This window comes from Harpia harpyja, chromosome 13 (assembly GCF_026419915.1).
Source record: "Harpia harpyja isolate bHarHar1 chromosome 13, bHarHar1 primary haplotype, whole genome shotgun sequence".
Taxonomy (NCBI): domain Eukaryota; kingdom Metazoa; phylum Chordata; class Aves; order Accipitriformes; family Accipitridae; genus Harpia; species Harpia harpyja.
Genome location: NC_068952.1, coordinates 11290042 through 11303650, shown reverse-complemented (window position 1 = coordinate 11303650; position 13609 = coordinate 11290042). Strand labels below are relative to the sequence as shown.

Here is a 13609-nt window from a genome sequence, read left to right as displayed (position 1 = left end):
GCCCTTTCACCCTGCCTGTTAGGTGACAACACAGCACTGGTTTCACAAACGCTGTCTCATGTATTGTGCTGGAGAAAGAGTGACAAAAGCGGAGGAGAGGGGGGAAATCAAATCCGTTCCCGCTTAAGACAGAGTGTGTGGTTCAGCAGCGATCCCCTGCGGGATATTGCTCAGACAATCAGGATGCATGCACAAACCTGCCATATTTGTCTTGTAAAAGCAACCTTCATTCAGGCACCCCACAAATTTGCAGCGACATTCCTAACTTTCTTTTAGCGGACGCTCTTTTTTTTTTTTAAAAAGCACCAAACTGAACATTTCAGAGTACATGAGAAAGTTGCTTCACAGAAGAATTCAGATCCAAGAACACCAAACCTGCAAGTACTTACTTACTTATGTGAATTATGATTATGTAGCCAGTACAATAAAATAAGACTACACACATTGCATTTATTCGGATGTGTAGGAAAGGGCGGGAAGAAGCTTAGCAGAGCGGGAGCATTAATGAAGGAGAGTCAGGTGAAAAAACTTCTTAAACAGTGACCCTGTCACTCACTTTGCAAGTTTCCTGTTTTATTATATTGAAAAAGATTTGTTTTTTAAGGATTCATTTTCCTGACTAATTTTTTAGTTAAAGGACTCTTAAAGGCAGCCCGGTAAAAAAATATAATACGAAGCAGAAGATGCAAAAGTCATCATTCCAGTATCAACATTCACATGGCCCACACATTTTGTGCTACATTTTATAGCAACAAAAAAAAAAGTACATCAAACTGTACACTCAGCCAGAAAAAGAGGGCTGAAAATGCACTAAAGCATCATTTAAATTTTATTTACCAGTTTGTTGATTTGTGCTCGCATTTGTTTGTGTGTGTGTGTGAGGGAGAAACAGAGACAGACAGAGAGAGAGAGAAGAAAATGACTCATGCCTGACAATGTTACCATGTAAATGGTCATAGTTGTGGGCTTCCCTGGGGGAATTTGTAATACCACAGCAAAAATCTAGCTAGCCTGCAATTACGGTGCCGGCAGTGAGTCCCTCCAGCATGAGCCATAATGTCTGGCTACAGCTGGTGGGAGCGCTCTGGCTGCGTCCCCCCACCAGGAGCGTCCTGGGCTCCAGGAACCGGGTGGCTGGTGTGGGGCAAAGCTGCTGGGACAGCCCCACACCTCCAGGCAGGCAGAGGTCTCCCGAAAACTGCTTCCCACAGAGTGATGTGAAAGAGAAAGTGCAGAGACCAGAGCTGGTGTCCAGAGCTACTGGCCCAAGACCTTTCAAAATCACTGAAAAAGAAATAAATTTCAAATTTATGTTTAGGTGGCTGTTTAGGTGGCTTTCATGCACAGCTCCTCTCTTAGCACATGTGTGTACATTTGGTGTATGATCCCCAGCCAACCCCTCCTATGGCGGAATGCCATCTTGCAAAAGAAACCCTCACTGCCACTGATGTGAAGGACTCTGCGTTAAAAATAAAAATACGGTCCTCAGCAAAAAAGAGAAGGGTTCCCGGGTGAGGAGCGTGAACCCATGCCTGTGACAGACTTGAAGTGCAACATGACGGAGATGCTGCTGTAACCGGACAGTTGAGGGATGAGCTGGGGTTTCCAGGCATGTCACGGGGATGACATCCTGCAGCTCCAGGGGCCGGGGCCGCTGAACCCGCTGCCAGCCATTCCTTGGAGTGTCACTTACATGAGCTCCAAAGTAATCTTCTGGCCCACCCTTCAGGAAAAAGATAAGATGTCATGATCAGCTAATAGGAAGTGACAAGAAGAGATAAAACGGATGGGGAGGGAGGGAAGGTTTCGGATTGAAAAGGCATTATTCTTTCCTCTACTGCCAACCCTGCTAACTATAGGGCTGAGTTAATTAACGGGCTATTTGAGCATTTTCATCCATTTTTGCATATAGGATTAATTTTTCTACAGATACATATAACACAATTAACCTGTAGCTTTTTAAACAATCATACATGGCAATCCTTTCAATTCAGGGAAAACATTGCACTTTTACAGAAAGAAGGATTTAATTAAGGAAAAAGATTGTGAAGAGTCTTTGTTCATCTGCTCTTCCAGCGATTGCCTTCCATCTGGCACAGGAACCCATTACCAAGACATCTGAGCATCTTCCACAAAACACCCCCCTACAAACCCCCCAAGTTTCTGGCTTTCCTCCCTCTTCAGGGTAGAAAAGCCTATCTGTCAGACTTAGTTCACTTGCAATTAAGAAATCTACTTCACTCCCGAACAAAATGTTAGCATGTCACTTGACAAAGTCCCATTGAGCACAGAGCGTGAGGTTTAGGCTGGAAAATGCTTGTGAAGTTTCTCCCCAAGTGCAGCTCCAATGGCACCTCTAAATGGGGGGGAAGTGTCCTACCCCCTGCAACCACCCCGCTGCACATGCACAAAGCCCTCGGTACTCAGTCAACTCCTCTAACTTCAACAAAAACCTAATCAGAAGTGCCAGCCTTTTAAGATCATAGCCCTGCCGTGATGTTAATCAGTTCGGTGGGGGAAGAAGCGTCTCTGGTGGGTACAAAGCCCAGGACAAGGGGTTGCGATCTCTCTGCGGCAGCCGTACGAATGACAAATAACAGCAGCGAACTGCTGCCTTCGGTGGAGAGCCGAGTGCGTACTACAGACACAAAAAGGCTCCCTTTACACTGTTAAGAATTCGGAGCTTAACCAAGCCACAATATGTTTTGAAGCTTTTGCCAAAAAGTACAAAAACCTGTAGTCAGCGTAGCTAAGCATTTGACAACAAGCGTGATTTCTTCTGCTCGACATATTTTCCTGGTGTATTTGTTTGTAAAGGTAGAGATAAGTATAGTAACACAATCTGTTCTTTAATATCATAGGCAAAGAAAAACCACTAGTCACTAGCTACAACAGTTTACCATCTTTGAGAGACAGCTGCAAGTTTATGTTTATTTTTTTCTTCTAAATATCTCAAATGGAGCCTGATCCTGAAAACGCTTCTTCCCTCCAATGATGCTTGTCTGCAATAATAATACTAATGAAAAGCAACTGCTGATGTAAGGAAAGAAAAGAAGATGAGGCTCAGATTCCCTATACAATGTTCATAATGGTTATTTTCACTAAAGATAAGAAAGCGGACTTGTATGTGCAATATCACAGAAACAAGCCATTCTGCCCCTCTCTACAATTTTGACAGTTATCTATGGAGAACGCAGACTTAAAAAACTCTTAAGAATAATTATTAGAAATCATAGCCAAAATAACATACATCAGCCTTGATTAGTTACATGAAAAAGCAGCCTTAAATTGATAGTTTAAAAACAGGAAAATTAGCAGTATGATTAAGTATGAATGGCTAATAAAAAGAATTTTGCTAAAACAGATTAAGGTTCAGATCAAGGTCACAAAAGGAACTGATTGAGGAAAACTGTCATTTTTGCTGGGACTCGGTAGCTGTTTTAGCAGTGCTGTTTCCTCTGAATCAGAGTCTTGTAATGAGAAATTACACTGCTGGGGTTAATAAAGACTTGGCATGTTTGTTTACCCCAAAATTTCACTTAAAACATTGTGGTCAAAAAAAAAGGCAAATTCTTTGTGTGCAAGTAGACAGAAAGGGATCTAACTAAGCTAAGTAACCTCTAGTAAAATATAAGGTGAATTTATGCCGTAGTTCCAGTTCTCATGTTTGTTGTAAATTCACTCCAGGAAAGAAAAAATCTGCAAGTGACCCAAAGCCCTCTTTGTCCGTGTTTCTTCCAAAATAAACAGTTTCTAGTCACAGCACCACAGAACCCCCTTAGCAGAGGCTAGGCAGAGAAGTGCTCTACTAACGGGGTGTGAGATTTGCTGTTCTGCCAGCTTTGCCCCTTCTTGGCTGCAGATAACCTCCAGGAGGGTATGTCTCTGCCCCTCTTACTGTCCTGACAGGTTAAGAGCTGAGCAAAAGTCTTGGATCCATAGGTATTTTCTGAAATTCAGTATTCCCAAGGGAAAGACTTACAGGGATACTTTTCCCAGGCAAAGCCCATCTTCCTGCATGCAGGGTACCAGTGGTCCTCTGCTGCAAATGGGATGATGCTAGTGCCCTGAAGCTATGGGTATAGCTGACCTTAGGAATTTCAGACCAGAAGCAATCTTTTGCATGCGATTCCCCTCTGAAAATGATTCTATTTTCTTGTTATCCCACTTGCAGGGAGCTGGGGTGATTCCTGAAGAGGCCAAAGAGCTGATGTGTGAGTGTTACCATTGCCTCACATTCTCACCTTGTCCCAATGGTGCATAAGAGAAAGAGGGATGGACCACAAGCATTCAGGTCGTTATCCGCCACCTCGTGCTCCCAGTCCCACGGGACCTCGGTGCCACTGAGCAGCATGGCAGCAGCACACCCGGCTGCCCTCCAGAGCGGTTTCGTTCAGAGTGTGCAATTCTACACACACGCGTGGGTCCAGGCTCCGCGAGGAGGACCGGCTGTCCAGGAACAAGAATTTTAGCATCAGTGAAACTGTTCAGCAATATCCCCTGCTTCATGGATACAATGCTCCAGTGAAATAAATCATCATGTCTATAAGTTGGAGGCTACGGGGGGGTTGGGATTTTTACTCTTTGGGTTTCCTTCCTCCCGGGCTGGTACTTTGCACAAGGGGGAGCTGGCACCTCTGGCCTGTGATGGGAGCTATGCAGCACTCCTGAGCATTGGGTTGCTGCTCAGTGGCATAAGCTATTGTTGTCATTATTACTATCGCCAGGCCTGATCGGGGTCAGCAAGCCAACGTGAGAGCTGTTGTATAACCCAGCAATAAAAAGACAGTCCTTGTCCCAGAACACACTCGGGCTGGTTTTCTGACAAGCTGTAACAGGTTCTGCAGCGGCACCTTTTCTGTTGCTAAATAAAGAACTACTGTCTTGCAGAGCCTAAACCCATTGCTGAAAGATTGAAAGGAAAATGAACTAATAGGACAAAGGGGCTATGTGTGTGGGGGGGGTTAACATTTGTTTGTTTTGATCTTAGTTGCAAGTAATTCAGATGGAGCGAAGTGCATTGACACTCAGAAGAAAATAAGTACTCAATTTTAGAAAGGACAACTGCTGCAGACCAAACCGAATGCAAAAAGTCAGAATCATCCAGATAAGATTACTGGTCCAGAAATCACATTTTTATTAGTACATAAAACACATGTCACTTGACAATGAGAATGTGCAGCATGGAGTGAAATAACCCTCCAGCAGCGAAGTCAATATTTAAATCAATATCTCTGGTAAGGAAAATATCTTACTGATTGATATAGACTGGATTTTTTTCCTTATGAATCTCTCAGGAGGTAAACAGCATATTTCTGTTGTAAAAGCAACTAAACAGTATTGCCAAACAGGTCTAATCGTTCCTAGAATTCAATAGCATGATGCTCTGAAATTATTAATGTTGTTATAAATGCCATTTGACCTTTATGTCAGGGATGTGTTTCCTTTCCAGAAAAAGGCACCTACATTTTTTGGCCCTGATGCTGCCGAGTGTGAGCGCAGTAACTTCAGTGGGAGCTTAGGGCACTCTGGGATGAATTTTTTACATTGTGTAGGTACCTAGTGATTCAGCTACTCAAGGCTAAAATCCATAAGAGACGTTAGTACCTTCATGTTAATTGCTGCGACACTCTCCATCCACTCCAGCGAAGCTGTGCAGCATTACGGAGAGGCTCACAGATTGCTGAGGCCAGAAAGAGGGTCAGCGTGCAGAGCACGGCCCAGTGCCATGCACCATTACCTGGGCTAAGGGACTCCCAGGCCCTCCTCCCCAGGCCAGTGATGTATTTTGCATTACAGAGCCAGTATAGATAGGTAGAGTATACAATCCTGGAAGCAGACCACTGCCCCCTCCCAGGTTCTTGTTTTAAGCACCTTTCACAAAGTCAAGCTCACTCGTTTTCTCTCCTCTTGACCCTGTGATAGTTTGGTTCCTTTCTGCAGCGGCATAAAACCCCCAAAAGAGGGGTAAGAATGATCCCATCCCACAGCCTGGTGGCCAGCGCACTTTTTAGAGAGAAGAGAGCCATGACTTTGCATGACTTTGGGATGAGGAAAGTGTTAAATGCAAATTTCCCACCTCTAGGAGAGACTCCCTACTTGTAGGCTATCCTATGAAAGATGGGAACTGACACCACCATGAGGACATCTTGCAAAAAAAGCAGTGCTGGGTGGGGTTTTGCTGGAGGCCGTAGGCATGAGCAAAGCCTGTGCGCTGGCTCCTGAACGATTCCTAGATACCCCTGCATGTAGCTGCTCACTGAGGGATGGCTCTGGCAAGCACAGAAACAGCGCTGTAGCACCTCGTGTCTCCTGAGCTGGATGATCCACGATGGCAGTTTTGTACATAGACACCTAAAGTCAGCCTATGCTCTGCTTTAGGCTCCTAAATCCATTGGCTTATTCAGGACCTTACAAAACCATCCAGGCACCTGTGTCCTATTAAAATTAATAGTATAGCACTTGCAACTGTTTTGAAATGCTATTAGATGCCTCTCTGCCCCTGAAAAAGTTGTCCCTCAATGCCTTGCAGGACTGAGTCCTTAGAGGTGACAGATCGTATGCATTGTTCAGATAATGACAATGACTTTTCATTAGAAAAGATGGGTTCTTAAAACTGTTGCTATATCATATAAAAATAAATTAATTCAGCACACCAAAAAACCCAATCAAAATTGTTTTCCCCAGGTTATAATCCCTCTACAGAAATACCTTCCTCATTCTTAAAAACATCAACCAACCAAAAGAACATAAGTCTGTAAAATTAAACTACATTTCCTGTTCAATACCAGCTTTGATTATTCAGCAGGGTAGGGTACAGTTTTAAACTATCAAATGCACTTCCTTTTCTCCTGCTTTATGATTTTAAACTTCTTAAGACTTTTAATGCAAGTACTAGGACAGGGCAACACAAAGTATTTTTTAACGTGCTTTTAACCACTCCACATGGAGGTTGCTGAAACAGTTCAGATCTTTGAACCACAGTAGGGTGGTGCTGGCTAAGAGCTGTCCCTCTCTGGCAGCTCTTCCAATATGATTAATAGAAAGAAAGCTGCATCGGGATTAGTTCTTGTACAAGACAACAGTGTGCATCCCCAAGGACTTCATTCAGAAAGAACAACCTGGAAAGCTTCCCAAATTTTGTTTTTAAACTCTTGTCCAGCATCGCTTTGGCCCACACTGCAGGTTAAGGCATGCTTTGCTCAAAAGAGACGGAAAACTATTCAGCAAGATAAGCAGTGACTGATTTAACCAAACCCATACTGAGCATAAACCTGTATCAGAGGAACGGATCAGAGTTGAAGCTAAAATCAGCTTCCACCTTGAAGCCCTTCCTGTAATAGTGTGAATCAGAACCTGCATTTGCCAGAGTTTTGCATTTGACTTCTAAACAGACTTGGCAATTACACCTCCTGGAGGTGCAACTGTGTGTGACACCAGGAGAATTAGATGACAACGGAGAGCAAAGGGTTTTCTGACTCGCGAGAGACGGATTCCTCCTCAGCAGGGTTGATGTGACAAATGATCACCACTTCCACAGTCTGCGGTTTGCTGTGAATTAATGTACCAGGGGAATTCCCGTCCCAGCAGCGTCGATCCAGCAGCGCGCACAAACACGGGGCCAGAGCACCAGCTGATGTAACTGGGATGGCTCTGCTGGATCTGGCTGACATCTGACATTCACTTACAATTTCTGAATGGAGAATTAAGAGGAAGAGTGGGATGACGTACCCACAGCATTGCTAGTTCGGAGAGGGATGAAAGGGAACCGGCAAAATGTCTGCTACCAGAGAACCACCAACGCTACCTCTACCGCCACAGAAGGATTCTTCCAGGAATCTGGGAGAGAGGCATAAACATGGAGCTTTGCAATGTTTCTGGAAATGCATTTGACCTGACAAGCCCTGGTGAAGCCAGGTACCCAGGGCCACGTAAGGTTGGACGTGACAAGAGGTCACAGCCTGGCAGCAGCTGCTTGAGTGAGAATTTCCTCGTGGGATAAAGTGGGTGGAAATGTTTTCCCTTTTAACCTTCCCACCAACCCAGTGGAAAGGGCAGGCTGGGAAAAGCGAGGCCGTGTGTGAGACAGAAACACATCACAGCAGCTTACATGGGAGGCAGACTATATAACTCTGCTCCATCCGTCCCTATGGACCTCCAGGGTTTTAGGGGGGCTCCACCCGATTTCTGTGAATTCAAACCTCCAGCCTCATTTACATCAGGGTGCTCCTTCAAAGCTGACAGTCAGGAAACCCTAATCAATCAGGGATAGCTCTCTTAGCAAAGCCCGTCCTACATTGTTTAGCTTGGGAAGGCGCAAATGGTTAATCTTAAGAGCAATCTGGCAGAAATAGGGTTTGGGAACCAATTCACCAAATTTGCACAGTGGTGTTTAAACTGAGCAGGACATTAGCTGATACTCAGTGGGCAAACTTAATGGCCAACGTCACTCTATCAGCCTTTTCCCATGAAAAACCTGCACCCTAGGTGCTACCAAGTGCTAATTTGTTAAGAAAGCCTTAATTGAGTGACAGTTAATTATTGACAGATTTGAACTACTTTATCTCTCAATCAAAACCTGGCTCTGTCCCAGGCAGCAAGCAATTTACAGCCGCAAAGGTAAATCTGGCCACGTGCAAGCTTTTTATGCTGAAGCCTGATGGCTTTCCCTCCCCCATCCCAAGTTTCTGCTAAAATTTCTCTCTGAAGGAGCCGATGATCCCCTGGTGATCACCAGCCCACGTCAAGGTGGTTACCCTGCTTAACCCCACTTGGCACAGAGTGGGAATTACCAAGGGGACATCCATCTGGAGCTGCCTGAGATAAGAGGTGTCCAGTGTTAATAAACAGGCTTCCTCTACACCTCAGCAGGGCCTTCCTTTTCTAAACAGTCTTCCTTTAATGTTGTCAAATGTTTTTTTCCATTTACTCAACGATCATGCCTTTGCCGGGGGGGGGGGGGGGGGGGGGGGGGGGGGGGAGCAAGTGAAAGAGAGAAAGGAGGAGGAGAGAGGAGAGAGGAGAGAAGATTAAGACTCAGCATATGTTTCTAAAGCATCGAGACACCTGCTTTTGAAATGAAATTACTAATGCTAAAAGTTCTCTCAGCCTGGCTATTTTGCATGCCTTTTGCACACAAACAACATATTAAGTAAGAAAGAGCGAGACAGAGAAAAGAAAGAAAGAAAAGAAAAATAAAGAAAGGAAAAGAGAAAGAAAGAAGAAAGAAAGAAGGAAAGAAAGAGAAGAAAGAAAAAGAAAAGAGAAAGAAAGGAAGAAAAAGAAAGAAGAAAGCAAAAAAGAAAGGAAGGAAGAGGTGGAAGTAAAATTAATATAGTAGCAGTAGTAGTAACCACAGCAGTACCACAGTCATTCACTGCAATATGTCTAAACATTCATAAATGTTTTATGCATCCTAAAATGCCATGTACAAGGGATATGGCATCCCACTGAGGTTAATGAATGAATGAGGTGCCCTTGAAGGTTAATTTGCACAAACAAAAGGTCAAGGGACATCTTCAAAACAAAATATTGATTAAAGCAAGTTAAATGTTTTGACTTGAAGGAGACATGAAGGATTAAAAAGCAAAATAAAGCAGTATGGATAAGAAAGGAACAGGAAAGAAAAAACACCACCCCCAGACACAAAGGAAATGGTAGAAAACATATCTGAATCAGCTAGTCATCTGCTAACAAGCTGTAAAGATTTCCAATGACAAGTTGTCACATTAGTTTAGTGAAACTGAAGCAGCACTTATCCCTTTTCCTGTGCTTAATCTCTCAGCGAGCTGCACAGAAACATGCTACCACATTTAATAGGATTAGTTTAGTTCACTTTCTCCTCTCTGGAGGTTGTGAGGTTTTCTGTTGTTGAGGTGTTTTTTATTATTTTATTTTTTAACAATTCTATTTCCATCAATACCAGGTTCTTGAATTAAATTGCACTCTGCTGAACCACCTAGGCTGCATTCACTGTCCAGGTTAAAGGCATTTTCTTCCAATGGTTTACTTTTTGAAAGGAGGAGACAGGGCAAAGGGAAGCAAGGAAAGGCTCTAAATTCAGCGATTACACACATCAGGCACCCAGTTCTCCTCTTTCTCACACACACTGATGATGCTTTATTGATATCAGTAGAGCTAAATTTAATTCATACCAACGTAAGTTAGAGCAGAATCGGGCCTTTGTGGTTGCGGGGTGTTCTTCTTTTTATGCATGAGTACTTGGACCTTCCCCACCCCTGAAAAAAAAGGAAAAAAAAAAGAAAAAAGAAAAGAAAAAAGAAAACCTGCTATGTATTCGTAGCCCCGCTCCCTCATTTAGTTGGAACAGACACAGCAAGGAAAATGATCAAAGAAAAGGCAGTTTCAACAATATACCCCTGTCACTTTCAATTTTGTTGTCAGACTCCAAAGGGACAGAGGAATCACCCATGGTCATGGGCACACTGCAAAAGTTTTCCTAAGTTTCTTGCATCTGGTTTTTTTTTCCCCCTTAAAGAAAGAAATGCAAGCACAGAAAGCTGTCAACTTGCAGCAAACCTTTTCTCTTCAGGGGCACCAAAATTTGGAGAAGGAATTTATTTCTGACAGGACAAACCTTGCAGCTGAACATAGACCTGACAACCTCCATATCTGGAGGAAATGTAGTATTTTGAAGTTTGTGACACACACCAAGCGTTAGGCAGAGGGGCAGAAGAGAACCCACAGACCTGAGCACACCCAGGCTTTGAATCCATCTTTGTGAACATAGATTACTTTTTGTTGGGATCCAAAATGCCCGTAACTCAGAAAGTAAACAGTGTCACTACCTTATAATCTATTAATTACGAAGAAAAGGAGCTGGTGGCTACCTTATGATCTATTAGTTACCAGGAAAAGGACCCGGGACTTCTACAGTTCGAAGACAGACTGGAATCTACGACAGTTCACTAGCGGGGACCATGGTTGCAGTCGGTCAGGAGACTGGGAGCAGCAAGGGACAGAAACAGCCCTGCAGCCACCCACAGCCCTGCCACTGCCCAAGCCACTGGGGCCTGGAGAAGGCACCATGGACCACTGCGCTCACTACAAATCCTGACCATGAGATGCGGGCATGGGGGTCCCCTGGACCCCTTCTGAGGGATTAAATTCTGGAGGAAGAAGAGCTTTTCTTCCACCTCTAAAATCTGGGTGACGCATGGGGGATTACTTTTGCCGCTGAGCTTTGAAACATCAACTTGCATTCCTTAAGAGGCTGGGAATCCTCCAGGATTAGAAGAGAGAAAGGGTCTGGAGCACTCAGTGCCCAAGACGGCAGGCTGTGCGAACGTTCATGCCAGTTGGGCTTACTGGTGTGGCAGGTCGTAGGGCCGGTATGTTTAGACTTGAAAAAGTTGCAGGACACGGGGCTGGTAGGTAACCTGCAAGCAGCTACAGAAACGAGGCAGCGGGACCGGATGGTAGGTGGAAGCCTGCACAACATGGTACCCATAGCTGGGGCCAGGCTGGCTGCCACTGCTCTGCCGTGTGACCTTGGGGACATCGCTTCACTCCCAGTGCCCCAGTTTCTCTTTGGGGTAAATCAACAGTGGTTGAAGTTAAGTCGAGCCCCAGTGGTGACGAGCTCCGTGTCAGAGGCAGCTATTTATTTATTTATTTATTAGTGTTTGCATGATTCGGCTTCACCTCTACGTGTATCCCGGTGTCCTTTAAAAGAAAAAAAAAAAGGGGGGGAAGAATTCAAGCGAGTCATTCACCCGCCAAATTTAGCCTATCTCCCCCTGCGTCCAGACACACTTCTGCACCCTTGTACCGCAGCCCCTGCAGCGCTTACAGCTACAACGTGAGGCTGAACGTGCCGCCCCGGCAAGCCGAGCCCCGCAAGAACAAGCAGGGAGCGAGCCGTCCCGCCGAGGCCGGCCCGGGCCGGCTGTGCTCCCCTCTCCGCGCCCGCGGAGCGCAGCGCGGGCCGCCGCCGGGGCCCCTCGCCGTCGGGCCGCCCCAGCCCCGCCGCTCCCCGGCGGCGGAGGGCCGGCGCCCCTATTTCTTAAGGTGTCACGTTAAAACAATTGACGGCGAAAACGTCCCGGCGGGCAGAGGCTCCCGCGGGCCGGCAGGTCGCGACGGGCACCAGGCACCGCTGCGGAGCCGCCCGGCTCCAGGGCTGGGGGACGACCGCGGTAGCAGCGGAGCGGCCCGGGGCGCGCCCCGTTGCACTGGGGATGTGCGGTTACCCACGGCGCTGAGGTGGCCAACGCCGGCCCCGGGACGGGCCTCGGGCCAACGCACGGCACGGCTCGGCTCGGCTTGCGAGGCCGGCCGGCCAGGAGCGGGGCTCTCCCACTGCCGCGGGGGCCGGGGCGGGCGGCGGTTAAAGCAGCCCCGCGGACCCCTCGCCCCGCGCCGCGGCGGCCGCGCCGGGCCGGGGCTACGGCCGCCCGCTGCCCGCTGCGCCCCGACGTGCCGGGCGCGGCGGCCCCGAAAGGCTTCGGCTCCCGCACCGGTGCCGGACTCCAGGGCGGGTGTTTACCGGCTGTATCTCCTCGCGACCCGCCGGCCGGGGCAGCGGCAGGGGGATTTATTTTTATTTCTTTTTTTTAACTCGGGAGCAGCTTCCCGGCGGCAGCTTCGGCCGGTCCCGAGGCATTTCTTGGCGACCCGCGGCGGGTGGTTTGTCACATCACCCCACCCGCCCGCGTTAGTGACCCCGCTCCCCGCCGCGGAGGCAGCGCGGAGCCGCCAACCGCCCCGACGCGGCGGCCGGCCCGGCCCCGCCGGCGGGCAGCGGGGAGAAGAGCCCCTGCGGGGGGACACACGTTTCGCCCCAGCGGGCAGGGCAGGCTCCCGGGGGACGGGTTTGCTGCCCGCGCCGGCTCCCAAACTTTGGCCGCGGAGGGTAGAACCTCGCAGCGCGCCCCGCTGAGGGGCTTCCGCGCCCGGCCAGCCCTGCGGGAGGCGGCGGGGCCGTCCGCACCCACGCGTGGGGCCGGGCGCCGCGGCTCCCCTCTAGCGAGACAGACCCTTAAAGGGGAAGGGGGGAGGGGGGGGGGCTGTGAAGCGAGCGGCTGCCCGCGCCGAGAGCAGCAGGGCGGGCAGGGGGCGAGGCACGGCCGGGCCCCTCGCCGCCGGCACGGAGCTGCGGTGCAAGTTTTGGCAGGGGCCACCCGCGCCAGCCCTGCCTGCCCTCGCCCCGTCCGGGCTCTCCCCTCTCCCGCCGGCCGGGGCGCCCCGGACGGCAGCCCCGAGGGGCGGGCGCGGACGGCCCCGGCGAGGCAGCGCCGTCCTTACCTGCCGCCGAGCGCCCTGCAGCGCTCCGCTGCCGTCTGTCCCTCCGCAGGGCGTTATTCCCGCTCCTCAATTTATTCCCCCGCCGCCCGCACGCCTAAGGCTGTTTTCCTACGGGAAGCGTCGCCTCTCCGCCGGCAGCGGCCGGGCGACCCTCCGCGGCCACGGGGGCGGGGGTGCGGGCGCTCCCTGCCCCACGCCGCGGAAACCCGCGCTCACGGCGGGACAAAGCGCGGCCGGCAGGCTTTGGTCCGGATTGCAGCCCGGACCTGCTGGGAAGATCCTCCTTTGGTTCCCCCCCCCCCCGCCAACAAAATTTTTTTTTTCCCTAACTTTTCCCGCCGAA

The 13609-nt window shown here is 48.6% G+C and overlaps 1 long non-coding RNA gene across 1 annotated transcript; it reads right to left on the bottom strand.

The window, feature by feature from the left end:
• Nucleotides 1-432: 432 nt before the first annotated feature.
• LOC128150419 (uncharacterized) lies at nt 433-13539 on the bottom strand. The gene is made up of 4 exons (XR_008238053.1): nt 13267-13539; nt 10155-10238; nt 4245-4449; nt 433-1723 (listed from the first exon to the last, which is right to left on the bottom strand). It is a non-coding gene; the product is annotated as an uncharacterized LOC128150419 (long non-coding RNA).
• Nucleotides 13540-13609: the final 70 nt, after the last annotated feature.